Here is a 17164-nt window from a genome sequence, read left to right as displayed (position 1 = left end):
CATAAATATTCCTTCTGTAGTTCCTCCACTAAGATTTACATGTGCCAGTACTTTAGCTAAATAAGTATGACATACTGTACAATACGTTGAATAGGACCTAAGTATCAAGTAGATCATGAAACTATTTTGTTTTCCATGTATAAAAATTAGCTATACAGAACTTCCAAGTGAAAGACAGGGTGTATATACCATATTAAGAAAGAAATGCCTAAACTTTTCGTAATGTGAAAGAAATCCAGCTGTTTTAGTGTTCCAGGTGAACCAAAAGTATAGATAAATGGACTGTGAAATAATCTACATGCAAAAGACATGCAAAAGAAACACCAGCTGAGCCTAGTCTAGGTTGAAGGATTCTATGAAATAACATAATTCTTGTGTTATTTCACTAAGTTTTAATGGTGGTTTCAAGGAGATAACACAAGTGGTAGAGGATATGCTTTGCATGTGTGAGACTTTGATCTTGGTCCTTGACACTGATTGTTTCCAACCAGTACTATTGGATGGAATCCAATACAGTGCAATAAATTCAATGGATTCCATTACAGTGCATGGACCATACCCTAATATTAAATATGAATATATTACAACAAAAATTATAATTTCATTTCATGTTAGGTGGTCTTGAAAGGGCTCTTATGGAGGACAGAAAAAAGTAATGATGACATTTACCTAGATGGCCAGAAAAAACAGAGTTCATAGAGAATATGTCAATTAGTTAACTCAAAGACATAGTCATTTTCTTCCTGTGATGTTTTTATTTGTGCTTCTTCTTTTTGTATGAAAAAACATAAATTTCACAATATTAGTTTGATGAAATGGTTGATGCCTATAAAACAGGGATCTTTTCCAGTTAACCCGCCCCAGGAAACTGTATTATCCTAGTGAAGAATTGGCACTTTGTAAATCTTTATGAATAATAAAAGAAAGATCAATGATTCACAAAATATAGGTGACACTTTTCTAACTTTCAGCCTCAACAATCCTGCACACAAACAGCAAGAATTACAAAGATCTTAAGTTAAATAGCTAAAAATAAAAAATAATTTGGAAGTGAATAATAGGAATAGAATTCTACACAGAAATGAGATAGTTCATGTAGTTGTGTGACTGATATGTGGTCCCAGAAACAAAGACTTGCCTTATGCTCAGCTCCTTCAGAGTTGTGGTAAAACTTGTTTGGCATTTGGACTCATAAGAATACATATTCTAGCCTTTACTCTTTTAATTTAGTAGCTTAGTAAACTTATTTTATTTCTCTAAATTTTTTTACTTTTAAAATGGGAATATTAATTTAATGCTTTATATATTTATCATGATAATTAAATTCGATAGTATATGTGTGTATTTAAATTAACACAGAGATCCAAACTTATTGAAATGAAATAGAATGTTTTTTTCCTCTCTATTATTGTTTTTCCTCTCCATTATTGTTTTTTTCCTCTCCTATCATGTACTCTATAGATTCATCTTTGGTCTTGCCAGTTTTCTCCCTTTACTTTAAACATAATGAAAAGCATTGAACTTTTGTTCATGTTATTTCTATTGGTATTTAAGAATCTTTATGGACTGGACAGAGCAACAGGCTGAGCATATGCTTCACATACAGGAGGTCTGCGTTTGAATTCTGTTACAGTATTGTCTCCTGAGCTGAATGTAGGACTGAGGACAGAGCTGAATGTAGTCACTAAGAAATGTAAGGTAGGGTTCAAGGAAAGAACAAATAGAACAAAACTAAATGCATTTTTAAAAATAGTAATAGATACTCTAGCACATTCTTCCTCATAAATTTACGTTTCCTCAATATCTGTAGGGATATTTTATCATTAAATATTACTAGGAAATCCATCTTTTGTTTCCTACTAATCCACACATGGGCTGGAGCGATAGCACAGTGGTAGGGTGTTTGCCTTGCATGCGACCGACCCGGCTCACCGGGGTTCGATTGCTCAGCCCCTCTCCAAGAGCCCAGCAAGCTATCGAGAGTATCTCGCCCACGTGACAAAGACTCGCAAGCTACTGGTGACATATTCAATATGCCAAACACAGTAACAAGTGTCACAATGGAGACGTTACTGGGCCCGCTCGAGCAAATCGAACAATGGGAGGACAGTGTCAGTGACAGTGACAGTGACAATTCACATACAGATGTCTACCTCTCAAACTTCTAAAATGTATTAGACATTAATATATCTATCTGTTCATTCTAATAGAGTACTACGCCATTGTAGTCAATCTATCTGTAGCTGGTACACAATTAGAGTTTTTTATATGAATTCCTAATTTTCTAGGTAGCTTTATGTTTTTCAGTCTATTCATGTATATTCTCATTCCCATTTCTATATGAGACAGATTGAGTAATATTTCATAAAAACATTATTTCACATTATACTATTCTTTTTCTTTCTATTATCTTTGTATGGGATACGATGAGTTTAAATCATTAATGCACTGTAATGTTTTCTATCAAAATTATTTATGCATCATTTTAATAATATATATTTCCAGCACAATACTCTTTACAAAACTAGAACTATTATGCAAATATTCTCTAGCATGCTTTAGGACAACTAATTTTTGCTTCTTATGGTATTTTTATTCTTCTGTTGAAAGAAGTCATCTAAATAAAATCTAAATAAGTCTTTCATAAGGCTACTACAATTTACTATCATCCTTTATTATTTATTTTGGGGATTTATAGCAAGTATTATGTTTAGGGCATATTCCCCACACAGTGTTCAAGACCATGAATTTCTGGGATACAATCTTAGCTTTTAACTTAACCAAACTCTTTCTCTCTTGGCCTATCATTTCTTATTCATCTCTTGCTTTGGATCTTGTGCATTAAACAAAAATCTTGCAATCTCATTTATAATCTTATTTGTTTTTGAATCACAATTCTTTACATAAAGTATTTTGAAAATTGAAAAATTCATTTTATAATGCTCCACTACTTTTTTTGTCTACCTAGATTAGCTGATTTTTAACCTTATTAATATTTAGGAACTTAAAGAGAAAATTCGTGTAGTTCATTGTTTCTGTTTGTTTGTTTGTTCGTTTGTTTGTTTTAACCCTCTCCTTTTGAAATTTCATAGGGATTCATTTCTGGTGTGTGTTAGTGTGTGTGTGTGTGTGTGCATGTGCTTTGTTTGTGCTTTGTGTATGTGCTTTGTTCATTGTAATAAAAACCCAGTGTATCCTTTCCTTATAAAGGCACATGCTTATGACAGCACCAGCATGTTCATACCCAATGAGAAAAACAAGTGGTAAGCACTCACCAAGAGTAAGACAATTAAATACTTTATCAAAAATTTTAATTATGTTCAGGTTCTCTTTTAATCAATGATATATTAGTAGTTCATATTAAAAATCCAAATTTTGAATGAAATTTTGAGAAAATAGTCTTTCCGAATTATGTTGAGTCCTATTACACAATTTCATTATACTATGAAAGACTTTTCCCTGATATAAATATAAAGATTTTTCTCTTTTTTCTTGCCGTCTGTGTGTGTGCACGTGTGTGTGTGTATGTGTAGCAGTCGTCATGGTTGAATGACACAGGAGAGAATAAATTCATAAGAACAAGCTTCAATTTATTATCAGTATTCCTGGGAGTAGTCTAGTTTGAGGGTCATCAATTTATAGAATGCGACAGTTTTTACTCTTGAGAACATGCATTCACTCTAGAATTATTTTCTTACAGGATAACTTCATTTCACTTTTTTTTGACATAAATCATCAGTATTTTTTATACACATGGGTCAGAGAATTTGAGGAAAAGTTTAGGTTTGTTACAGTCGTGATGTAATATTACATAAATGGTACTTCTCATAAAATGAAAAAAAAAAACAAACAGACCTGGCAGATTTTATTTTTATATAGGATAAAATAATGATTATTTAAGAAACAAACAAAGCCTTAGCTATTTGATATAGGGAAATTATTCTTCTAAAAGATAACATCATTAAAACAATCTTTTTTATCAAGGACAAAATTTCTTTCACACCACTTACTTTAAGACTCTTCTTGCTCGGTTCATGAATTCACAACTCTATACAGTTTACAAATCCTCACAGCTACCCAACTTATAAGTCATACTAACATACCTAGTAAATACCTTTAAAGCTTAAAACTATGATCATTATATACTTAAAACTATACTTATTTTGACACAAAGTCGAGTGTTGAAATAGCAGTCTCAATTTTTTTTTGTTTGTTTGTTTTGTTTTATGGGCCACATCTGGCAATGCATAAGGCGTCCTCCTGTCTCTGCACTCAGGAATAACTAACTCTTGCCGAGAATCAAAGCCAGGTCAACTTCATCCAAGACAAATTCCTTGCCTTCTGTACTGTCACCCGGGCCCCATAAATTAGGCTTGTTTGATCTTTTTGATTATTCCCTCTGGCAGTCTTTTTGGAGGTTGATTTTTGATAATGTTAACTATTACTCTAAAATCACTGGGAAATTGTCAGACTGCTCAGCTTTTCCAGTCAAAATATGTTTTAAATATTTACTATCTGGTTTAAAATGTTTATGTTCTTTTTATTTGCTATTAGGAGTCCATGTTTTATGGAAAGCCATAAAATTGGGTTATAGAAAACATCTAAATTATATTCCACTTGAACCAAAATAGAACATATTCTTTTATTTTTACTCTTAATCTGTAACTGTAAAAATATTTACATATGAAATATCTAAAGCATTTAAATAAAATATTTTAAAAATATATTACAAATTAAAAATATATACCAAAAATATTTTTATTTTATGCAACCGTGGCTGTTCTCATTCTTAGTAGTAAAACTGTAAACAAGTTCACTGATGAACCTGTTTATTCTTTACCTGTATTATCTGGATAATACAGGTAAAAAATATTTAACTTTATAAGAACAAATGATATACTATTAAAATTCACATTCACAAAAAAAGAAAAAAATTCGCATTCACATTACTTATTCCATTTTTTCTTCCACAATTTCTATTATTGTCATAATAACATGGCATCATTATCATATGCATCTATATTTTATAGTTTATTTAATTTATTTGATAATATTAAAAATAAATATTTTAAATTATTTGTCTAGCACAGCGGGTAGGGCGTTCGCCTTCCAAGCGGCCAACATGGCCAACCCGAGTTCGATTTCTCCGCCCCTCTTGGAGAGCCCGGCAAGCTACCGAGAGTATTTTATATGCCAAATACAGTAACAACAAAGTCTACAATGGAGACGTTACTGGGCCCGATCGAGCAAATCGACGATCAACGGGAGGGCCTATACCTTTACCTTTACCTAATGTGTTTAACATCTACAATTCCACAGAGATCATTCCTTTAAGTTTGCTTTTTCCTGTATATGTATATACTGTTACCTGGATATCTGATGGTTTTTGCACTAAATATGCATTTTAAAATAAACTTTATATTGTATTTTCTGAAGTTTGCATTCGATTTGCTTACCAGTCTGATGATTGGTTAGTGTCCTTCTTACATAATATTCATTAATAATATAGTCTTTTACACTTTGGGTGTGTGTGTGTGTATGTGTGTGTTTGTGTGTGTGCGAGTTTTGAAATCTGCCTTGAGTCTTTATTCCTTGCTTATGTAAAGATTTTGTGCAAAGTCAGAAATGAGAGATTGATACTTCTAAGTTCTTCCTGACCATAGAGGCTTATATGAATGTGACCATATGAATAATATTTATTTATTTCACCAATGTGATGAGCCTCAGGCAAAAGTGATGAAAAATAACTTCTGATGATTATTTTTTTTATGTAGGAGTACTGCTATTTATTCAGCCACTGATTAGCTGATTGAATTGGGCATGAATTCCACCTTACTTTTTTTTTTCATTGTTTTTAATTTTATTTATTGAATCACCATAAGAGCAGTTACAAAGCTTTCTGGTTTAAGGCTCGGTCATGCAATGAAACACCCGTACCTTCACCCATGACCATTTCCGCCACCAAAAAACCCAGTATACCCCCATCCCAAACCTTCCTCCTAACTGTGGGGCAGAAAATTTCCACATTACTCTCACTCTACTTTGATTACATTCAATGTTTTGACACCAGACCCACCATTATTATTTGAGATTTTACCCCAAAACTCAGATCTGCTGAAAAGGCAAAGGTAGATAATTTGTTTTCTGTTCCTGGTTATGAATAACATATAATGTCGCGTAGCTGCAGAAATGGCCGCACGATTTTGAAATTCCAAAATTTCAATGATTAGCTCTGAAGGGATTTCTGCCAAAAGCTGCTGGATTCTGAGATTTGTTTCTGAGTCTCTTGGCTTATGGCCATTAAGCAGCTTGATCAGGAGCCAGGAAGGCCGTTAGTAGGTGGCAACTTGGGGTCTCGTTGGGAAGAGGAGGAAAGGGGAGGCTCCAACCCCATACCATGAGGCCCCGCATGTCTCATCACTGAGGGCCCAAACCTGACTGTCCCATGGCCTCTGGAAGATGGTGGCCACCGAGGTGCCTAGGGGGAGCAGGCAGAGGGACAACACCCTTTCCCCCTGGGGTGGCCTGGCAACAGTAACCTACTGCGGTGTCAGGATGCATTTCTGCTAAAAGCCATTAGGTTTCAAGATTTGTTTCTGAGACTCTCGAATCATGGCCATTAAGCAGCTTGATCAGGAGCCAGAGAGGCTGTTCATGGGCGGTGACTTGGGGTCTTGTTGGGATGGGGAGGAAAGGGCCGACTCCACCCCTATCTCGTGAGGCCCCACATGTCTCGTCACTGTGGGCCCAAACCTGACTGTCAAGTGGCCTTTGGAGTCTGGAGACTGTCAAGTCGGCCATTGGGCTGTAAGGGGGAATAGGCCAAGGCGCGAAACCTATTCCCACCTGGGGCAGCCCAGTGCCTATAACTTACTGTAGGGACTGGATGCATTTCTGCCAAAAGCTGTTGGGTTTCGAGATTTGTTTCTGAGTCCCTGGGATCAAGGACGTTAAGCAGTTCCATTAGGGACCAGAGAGGCCATGCCTTCAATTATATAGCTGAGCCGGCAGTGTTTTGTGGGTGTGTCTCCCACATACCTATCTTTTCGCCTTTTACTTTCTTGGTAAACTTTGCCCCAAGTTTTTTGGGTCTGGCCAAAGGCACAGCAGCAATTTGGGGGTATTTAGAAGCCTGATGGTGCCATCAGGCTGCTGATGCACTCGCTTCACAGGTACAGATTGACCCGCTGGTGACACCATACCCACTGCCACTGATTAATTTTGACAAGAATTTTTAATTTAGGACTTTTGTGATTTAGTTGAACTTCAAGTTCAAATGAAGAATACCTGTTAGGGAATATTGGATTTTAGTGAACTGTGAAATACATTGAAATATTAACAATCCTCTTAATAGGATTTGTTAAAGTTTTTAATCCCAGTCATTCAAGATTGCTAAATCCATTCTACCTCAAAATGATGTGAAAACCAAAAATATTCACTCGTAAGACTGTCTTCATAAATCATGGAAAAAGTCTCATTGTATAACTTTGCTCCATATTTTTTTTTAAATTTTAACATACATCCACAATTAGGGGAATCATTTTGATTCCTTCTTTTTTCTATTATAGTCTCTTATGCTAAAATTGTAATTCTTTTCTTTTCTGTGACAGTATATTTGACATTATTAATTAGATAAATTTTCTTATAGGCTTCTGAGGGGAATTTAGAAATAAATAGAATCTATGAGATTTTGATACTATAAAAAGTGGAAATTAAAATGCTAATATTTTTAAAAATGTAGTATGTATACCTGTCAATTAGATGCAATGCTTTCTGGAAGTCATTTGTTGAGACATGTTCTATATAAATATATCATAAATCAATACATAGAATATTAAATTATATTTCTGGTCATATTATTAATATATTTTAATTTGAAATTTCATTTTAGTTTCTTTGTTTCAGTGGTGAATCTAAAACTTGAGTTGCTTGACTCATGATTTAGTACTTTAATAAATAAAGGTGACTAGGTACTTCGCAAATATTGATTATATACAAAATAGAGTTTCTCCACCATGTCTTAAAAGGACACTTTATATACAATTATAAGTATTCACTTTTGAAATTAGAGCATTATACATTTTTTATGTCTTTGTGTAGGTAAACTTTTGAGTACAAAATCATATTAAATTCATTTTTTAAAAATATGAATCTTTAATTCTCCAATATTTCTGCTGAAAATTTTAATCAGGTTTTGAATTTTGAATATATTGGGTAGCAATTCATAAAGTAACTTGTTTTTGTCAACATACTATAATTAGTTACTTATTTTTGGAGCTAAATGTGAGTTCTTCTCATACACTTATTTTAAAATGCTCAAGAATGTCATTATACTGCATAAGAAATAGACAATTTTAGTCCATTTTGATAATTCATATGGCCTTTTAAACTCATAATATAGATATTGACATTACGCACTAATATTAGCATGAAATATAATAATATAATTGTTATAATCATTATTGATAACATAATCATGATAAACTAAACATTACATAATCATATTTCTTATGACAGATTGATCACTTGGTCACTTGACATCCCGTTACTCATCAATTTGCTTGAGTGGGCGCCAGTAAAGTCTACATTTGTCCCTGTTGTGTGCCAGAGTAGCCTATTGGCGTCTGCTCATTCTAGGAGCATGAAGATCCTCAAAACAATCATTCAGGGTCTTGATGAAGAAGTCTGACCATCTCATAGGTGGGTGGACACGCAATCTTTTGACAGCCCATGAAATCCAGTCGGTAATGGCTCTAGTCCAGCGGTCATCTCCAAATCTCATTACCAGCCCATCTGATTTTTGATGCCTTGGAAAGCACGAATCCCTGAATCTTGATCACCAATGGAGGTTGGAAACCCAGATTCCTTCTCTCACTTGACTGAAGCAAGATACTCCAAGAATAGTTCTTTCGATTCCTCCTTGGGAGACCCAAATAGTGTTCTCATCCCGTTTGTGGTACTAGGGAAAAATTTTTCTTTAAACACATTAAGTGTTCATCATTTGCAACAGATTGAAAAGAACCTCACTAGAGATGTGTTGAAAAATATTATGAAGACAACGTTATTGTCATTTTATAGAGATGTGTTTAAAGAAAAATTTTTCAGTTTTCAAGAACAAAAAATGAAATTTTTTTAATTTTCATATATAAATATTATAAATTATTCTTAAAAACAAATTAAACTAGGGTCTAACTATTTTAGAGATAAAGGAGTTAGGGAACTTGACTTGTATAAAGTCAACCTCTGTTTGATCCCTAGTACCACACATGGTCACCTGAGCACTGCTTGGAGTGACCCCTCACAGAAACAGGAGTAAAATTCCTGAGTACCATTAGATGTTGCCCCTGAACAGAAAAAAAAACATATACATAAAATTTAATTCATTTCCCTAAAATCATAGGTGTGAAGAAAAAGGACTTTTAAAAACATAGTTGTTTTGTATAATAACGTAATTTTACAGTGACTAATTTCTAGGTCTGATTGTGATATCTTTGTTATACTAATTTCATCATAATTATGGAGATATACTCCATCATCATCATTGTCCTAATGAGGTAATTTAAGTCAAGTAACATTTTTGAGATAATACAGATTCTAAGAGGCCAAGGCAATATTCAGAACAAGTGACAGTAGAGTTAGAAAAGATTTATTGAATGCATTATTATAACAAATAAATTATCCATGCATCCTTGAGTTGAATTTTAAATTAGCAATTCATATTTACCAAGTGGCATTTCCTTTATAAGGTAATAGGTATCATATATTATAATTTTGCTACTTATAATTAAAAGACAGGACTTCCACTGGAATTGGTGACCTAAGAACTGGTGGTGTGTTAGACAGTCTGTCCTAACAAATACATAACTGAGCTAATATATGAGGTAATTATTTTCATTAGTTAACAAAACAACAGTTGCTACTCAGATCTTGAAAGAAGGGGGCACAAAAAGATGATCTTCACATTCCCAGTTTTCTGCTTCTGGCCACAGTCTCAGAGTGGACAGGGACAAAGGAAGCCTAGAAATGTAACAGTCTGTGTCACTAGAGAATCAGAAATTATGGGCATCAATAGCACCAGAATTACTGGTTTTAGTACTTCCAGGATTGACTTCCAAGGTTCTAGAGTTTTAGCTGGGGAAGACTCCAACATAAAAAAAGCGGGGGAGGACTGGAGTTTCAGATTATGGAAGTAACCTGAAAGTGGGTTATAGAGCAAGCTACTGGACAAAAGTGCTACAAGTAGGGTTCAGATCAGAATTCACGGGGAGCCACTGAGAGTCCATGAGGGAAACTGAAAGATGTGAGCATATGTTAAGACTCAGAAGAAATATGATGCATAAATGAGATCTGTATAGAACATCAGAGATTGTGTAATACCAACACTCCATTTAGAATAATATCTCACTGATCATTTTGACCATTCAAAGGAGCAGTAGATGAAAGAGTGACATCTGAGTGGATCCAGCCTTTAAATTATAGCTATTACTGTAATTAAATGAAAGTAATCATTTATGTTATATAAAAAGTTTAAAAATCCATATGAGTTAATTCCTTAAAAATATACAAAATTTAACACCTCAAAAAGGTTCAAAATATTAAATCAAAATAATAATAATCCTTGTACTAACAGTACATTTTTGAAATACATAAAGTTTAATAGACTTTCAACTCTCAGATCTTGGATTGGTCATGGCTGATTCCCACCTACCACCTGCATTCTTCCACAGCCCTTTTTTTTTTTTTTCTTTTTTGGTCACACTGATCCTCACGGGTTACTCCTGGTTTTGCACTCAGGAATCACTCTTGGCAGTGTTCAGGGGACCATATGGGAAGCTGGAAATTGAACCTGGATCGGCCACGTGCAAGGCAAATACTGTACCCACTCTTCTATTGCTCCAGAGCCCTTTTGGACACACACATATTGCACAACCGGTGCAGTGTAAATTTATGGCTCAGGTACATATTCTGGAGTTTCTGAAGCACACGCAGCACTTCCAAATTCCACAGTACGGACATCCCAGCAGAAGCACACCAAATTAGATGGAAAATTAACATAGAAACCAACTAAGCTCAATAAACAAAAATAATAAATGACACAGCAGGCTCAACTAGAAGCAAATGGTTTAGTCAACCTACAGATAAGGACTTAATGACCTTATGGTGAGACATAACAATTTCACGAACTGTCTTTTACTGAAGTATTTTTAATAATCCCATCAGTATTTAGTTGTAACAAGCAATAAAATATTAATTATCACAAGCCTTTGAAAAGGTCAGGCTTGTGGATGATTGAAAAAAATGGGGACAATAGCAGAGAGAAATGGTAGAAGGAAATATTCCAACCCCAAACCCAATGGTGGTGGGACTGGGGTTAAAGTAGTTAATGTCTATAACTATATCATGAACAACTTTGTAAATCAGTGATTAAACAAAAGAAAAATGAATAAATTAAAATAAAAGTAGATTAATAAACACTCAAAAGAAAGCAAATTACTGCAAAAAGCTAAAACATTTACTTAAAATTAAAGTTTGGCTTTACAAGGGTGCATCTCACAGTGATTCAATAAAACTTTTATTTAAATCCTGGAGAAAAAATTTTTAAATAAAGTTTTGAGATCCTGATCTTTTCTAATTGATGAGCATATTTACTGGGGGAGGGGCGTAACAAGATAGTAATTAATTTACCAACATAGTACAGCAAAAGGAAATCTTTGGTGTAGTTAAAAATACATAATACAAAAAATTATATAATACATTTATATTAACAATGAAGACTACAACAGTCTTTTTAAATTACTACTTAAAATGTTTTTTAAAAATAAGTAAAACTAAAGTTTAAACCAAAACTATTTATTTAAAATTATTTTGGCCATCAATATAAGAATATGTATAAGACAATTTATTATGTTGTGTACTTTAAGCATACAGTGCTGTATGTCATGTTTAAATATAAAATAACTTACACAAATATATTAATTTTTATGACAACATATTTAGCAATTTTCAACATATTTTCAACAATGACGACATATTTAGCAATTATGTAAAGCTCTTTTAAACACAAAAATATAATAAAACGAGCACAAGAAGAAATACATTTTTTTTTATTTATTGAATCACTGTGGGAAAGGTTACAAAGCTTTCAGGTTTAGGTCTCAGTCATGCAAATATCAAACACATTTCCCTTTACCTTTACTTATTTTTTACCATGAAGAACCCCAATAAAACCCCACTCCCCCACCCCTCCCAGTCCCTATGAGGCAGATGAATTCTAGTTAACACTCTATCTGCTTTGATTAGATTCATTGTTTCAATAAAAGATTCACCACGATTATTTAGAGTTTACCACCACCCCCCAAATCAGACATGCTGAAAAACCATTGTGAAGTGATTTGCTTTCTACAGCTGGTTTCAAGAATTAAATGTTGGTTTTGGATTTCTGCTATTTTACCTATTGACCCTGGAAGTATTTCTACTGAAAGTCAGATAGTTAAGAAATTGGTTTCTGTGTTCTGGAGTCGTGGCCATGCTGGAGAGCAGCTCGTGGGGGGGAACTGGTGGCCTCGGTAGGGCGTGAAGGGCGGACTGAAATGGCCCCCTTCCCATGAGGTTTTAGTTGCTCCCACACCCCCAGCTCATACCTGCTGTCCACAAGGCTCCCATGTGGCCGCCATCTTTCTTTCCAAAGAGGAGAGGGCAAATGGGGCAACACCCTTTCCCCTCCGGACAGACATGATGGCCTGGATTAACGCATAGTCCTTTCACTTTTCTGCTCCAAGCTGCCGGGTTCTGCATTAAGTCCTTGTGCTTCTGGGGCCGTGGCTGTGCTGGAGAGCCGCTTGCGGGGGGCAACTGGTGACCTCGGTAGGGCGTGAAGGACAGACCAGAACGTCCCCCTTCCCATGAGGTTTTAGTCACCCCCACACCCCTGGCTCATACCTGCTGTCCACAAGGCTCCCATGTGGCCGCCATCTTTCTTTCTAGAGGGAGGAGGGCAGAAGGGAGCAAAACCCTTTCCCCTCCGGGCAGACTTGATGGCCTGGATTAACGCATAGTCCTTTCACTTTTATGCTCCAAGCTGCTGGGTTCTGCATTAAGTATTTGTGCTTCTGGGGCTGTGGCCGTGCTGGAGAGCCGCTCGTGGGGGGCAACTGGTGACCTCGGTAGGGCGTGAAGGACGGACCGGATCGCCCCCCTTCCCATGAGGTTTTAGTCGCCCCCACACCCCTGGCTCATACCTGCTGTCCACAAGACTCCCATGCGGCTGCCATCCTTCTTTCCAGAGAAGAGAGGGCAAATGGGGCAACACCCTTTCCCCTCCGGGCAGACTTGATGGCCTGGATTAACGCATAGTCCGTTCACTTTTCTGCTCCAAGCTGCTGGGTTCTGCATTAAGTACTTGTGTTTCTGGGGCTGTGGCCGTGCTCCAAACTTAACTCTGATTTTCAGGGAGAAAGGTTGGGTGGTTTACTTCCCATTGATCACTTTGTATATAGAAAGATGTCTGTATGAGAGATGTCTGGCTGGGGGCGTGACTTCCGGAATCAGAGGTTACCTGGGAGCTGTAGTCCCGGCAGATTTCAGAAAAAGTCCTAGTTCCCGCATACTCGAGCTGTGCTTGTAGAGGCTTCTGGTCACCGGGGTTCCATCTGGGGGAGGCGGGATGCGGTACCTACCCCATCTAGGACTTCCCCGTAATCTCGGTTCTTTTTGGAACCTGTTTTTTTTTTCTCCGGGATCTGTGGTTCCTGCCCTCCATGTGGACCTTCTCTTAGGCTGTATGTTGTAAAGATGGCGCTGTGGGGCAGGCTGTGGGCGTGGCTTCCGGAATCAGAGGTTACCTGGGAGCTGTAGTCCCGGCAGATTTGAGAAAAAGTCCTAGTTCCCGCATACTCGAGCTGTGCTTATAGAGAAATACATTTTTAATAGCTTTTGCAGTTAGATTTTGAATTAGTATTAAGCTTATTGAGATAAATTAAATGAACTAATAAGAAACTTTAAAAAATATAAATAAATATAATAAACTCTAATACTATATGAATAGGCTGGAATGATAGCACAGTGGTAGGGCATTTCCCTTGCACACAGCCGGGCCAGCTGAGCCGAGTTTCATTCCTCCGCCCCTCTCAGAGAGCCTGGCAATCTACTGAGAGTATCCTGCCAGCACGTTAAAGCCTAGCAAGCTACCTGTGATGTATTCCATATGTCAAATATAGTAACAACAAGTCTCACAATGGAGACATTAGTGGGCCAACTCGAGCAAATCAATTAACAAGAAGACAGTGCTACAGTGCTATAGTGCTACTATAGGAACTGTATATACAAACTGAGAAAGTAAGAGAGCACACTTAACATGTTTTCAATCCATATAAAAACATGAATAATAAGACCAGATACATAGTATAGGGGTTAAGTGTCTAGCTTTGTACCCAGCTGACGCAATTTGATCCCCAGTGCCACTTAAAGTCTCCTGTGCAAAAACTTCCAGAGTGATTACTGAGCACAGATCCCAGAGTAAACCTGGCCACTTCCAGATATAGCCTTATACAAAAACAAGCAATGTGATAAATGTACACAAAATAATTGAACAATGAATTTTCATCATTATAAAACTTGAAATTTTTCATCAAATGACATCTAATAGCATTCAAAAATTATCAAAATGACTTTATAATGATCAGTGAGTTTTATTACTGGAAGCAAGTTTGATTTAATATTCAGAAAACAAACTATTAACACAAGAACAGAAAAATGGTTAGAAAATGTCTCATAATAATTTTAAGCTAAAAATCCCAACAATTTGACACTGATTTCCTATGGAACTATGCTCATATAAGGAAACAACTATATTCCTTAAATTATTCTATTAAAATCCTACTATTTGTAAAATATCAAACACTGATCCTTAATGATAAGAAAAATCATGTGGTTTGCAATCATCAATGTGAGAAAAGAATATTGAAATATTTTTATAATTAAATATATATAATATATAGTTATATTTAATGTATGTGCCATACAACTGATATATGGATGTATAGAAATTGGGATTGCTCCTGGTGGACCTTAAGATAGGTAAAGGATTAAACCCATCCCAGGCCAGGCACATATAAGCTAGCCTTCTCTCTATATTATCACTCGAGCCACTATATATTTTTGGAATTAAAAATAAAAGTCTGTGTAAAAATATATACTTTTTACAATGTAAACTAATTGGTAAACTATTAAAACTAAAAAAAATTGAAAAGGATTATTTTAAGAAAACTGCATAACACATTTATTAATAATTATTTCTCTATATCATTTTTTTTTGCTTTTTGGGTCACACCTAGCGATGCTCAGGGGTTACTCCTGGCTCATGCACCCAGGAATCACCCCTGGCGGTGCTTGGGGGACCGTATGGGATGCTGGGAATCAAACCTATGTCGGCCATGTTGGCTGCGTGCAAGGCAAATGCCCTACACACTGTGCTATCGCTCCAGCCCCCCTCTATATCATTTTTAAACAATTTTAAAAGAATCCTTATATATGATAATAATTAATATGAAAACAGTCATCAAAATTCCTAAAGAGCAGAGATTCAAACTAATTTCTTGTTTGATTTGCTTTGGGAAATGAAAGGGGGCCATACCCAGCAATAGTGAGTTAGTCCTGACTACACTCAGGAATTACTCCTAACAATGCTTGGGGCACATATGGAACATCAGACTGAACCTAGGTAGGTTGTGTACAAGACAAGCACCTTGCCAAGTCTCTCTAGCATGTGAAAATAATTTTTAATGACATTAAATAATGTGGAGCTGGAGCAATAGCACAATGAATGGGGCATTTTCCTTGCATACACCTGACCAGAGTTTTAAATCCTCTTACCCATGTGGTTCCCTGAATATTCACCAAGGACCTGAGAACTACGAGATTTGGTCCAAACCTCCTTAAATAAATTAAACAGTGCATACTCTAAGGTTATAGATAATTTTCTTTTTTTCCTACACAATTCTTTTTCTCTTTTTTAGCTTTTTGGGTCACACCCAGTGATGCACAGGGGTTACTCCTGGCTCTGCACTCAGTAATTACTCCTGGCAGTGCTCGGGGGACCACATGGAAGGTTGGGAATAGAACGTGGGTCAGCCGCATGCAAGACAAAAGCTGTATCCACTGTGCTATTTCCCCAGACCCAGTTATTTATTTCTTAAAATAATTATATAACCTCCGACGTCCTGATGGATCTATCACATCTTCCAGAAGGGCAATGGAGAAGATTATCGAAGACTTCTTCTTGGATCTCTTTGATAGCCTTGTCCATCTGCCCACATACCAAATTCCCCAGGATGGATATGTAGTTCCCAATTACATGTCCAAAATCCTACATGCCATTTCCTTGGTAAAGAAGGGAACAGCACCTGGCCCAGACAAGGTCAGACCAGAACACCTGAACCTGCCATTAGTACTCATCAATACACTGACTCGGCGCTTCACATGCTACCTGTCTGAATGAATGCAAGGTTCCATCCAAGTGGAAAACCAACAGGACTCTTGTAGAACTGTACAAAAAGGGAGACATCCACAACATTGGCAACTATCATCCAATCTACCTGCTGTCTGTCGTCTACAAGCTGTTCACTCGAGTCATCCTGAATAGGATTAGCAAAACACTAGATGAAGGACAATCATGTTAGCAACTTGGGTTCCGCAAAAGATTCAGCACGATTGACCATATCCAAACAATAACCAAGTTCATTGAGGTTTCTCAGGAGCTCAAGATGCCACTCTGTCTAACGTTCATTGATTTAAAAAAGCCCTTTGATTCTGTTGAGACTAAAGCGGTCCTCAAAGTCCTAGCCAAACAGGGCATTCAAACTTAATACATCATGATTCTCCATGAGCTGTATTGCGGATTCACTACCAGGGTCTCACCAATCTACAAAAAAGTGATCATCCATGTGAAAAGAGGGGTTCAGCAGGGTGATACCATTTCACCAAAACTCTTCAGTGCCACCCTTGAGAATGTCACGTGACGATTGGAATGGGAAGGAATGGGAGTAAAGGTAGGTGGTAGGCAACTACACCACCTCCGCTTTGCTGATAACATCATTCTAATAACACCAAACATTAGCGAAGCAGCACAAATGCTGGCCAACTTTGACCATGAGTGTGGAAAGGTTGG

This window comes from Sorex fumeus, unplaced genomic scaffold (genome assembly GCF_029834395.1).
Source record: "Sorex fumeus unplaced genomic scaffold, SorFum_2.1 ptg000054l, whole genome shotgun sequence".
Lineage (NCBI taxonomy): Eukaryota > Metazoa > Chordata > Mammalia > Eulipotyphla > Soricidae > Sorex > Sorex fumeus.
This window is presented reverse-complemented; position numbering follows the sequence as displayed.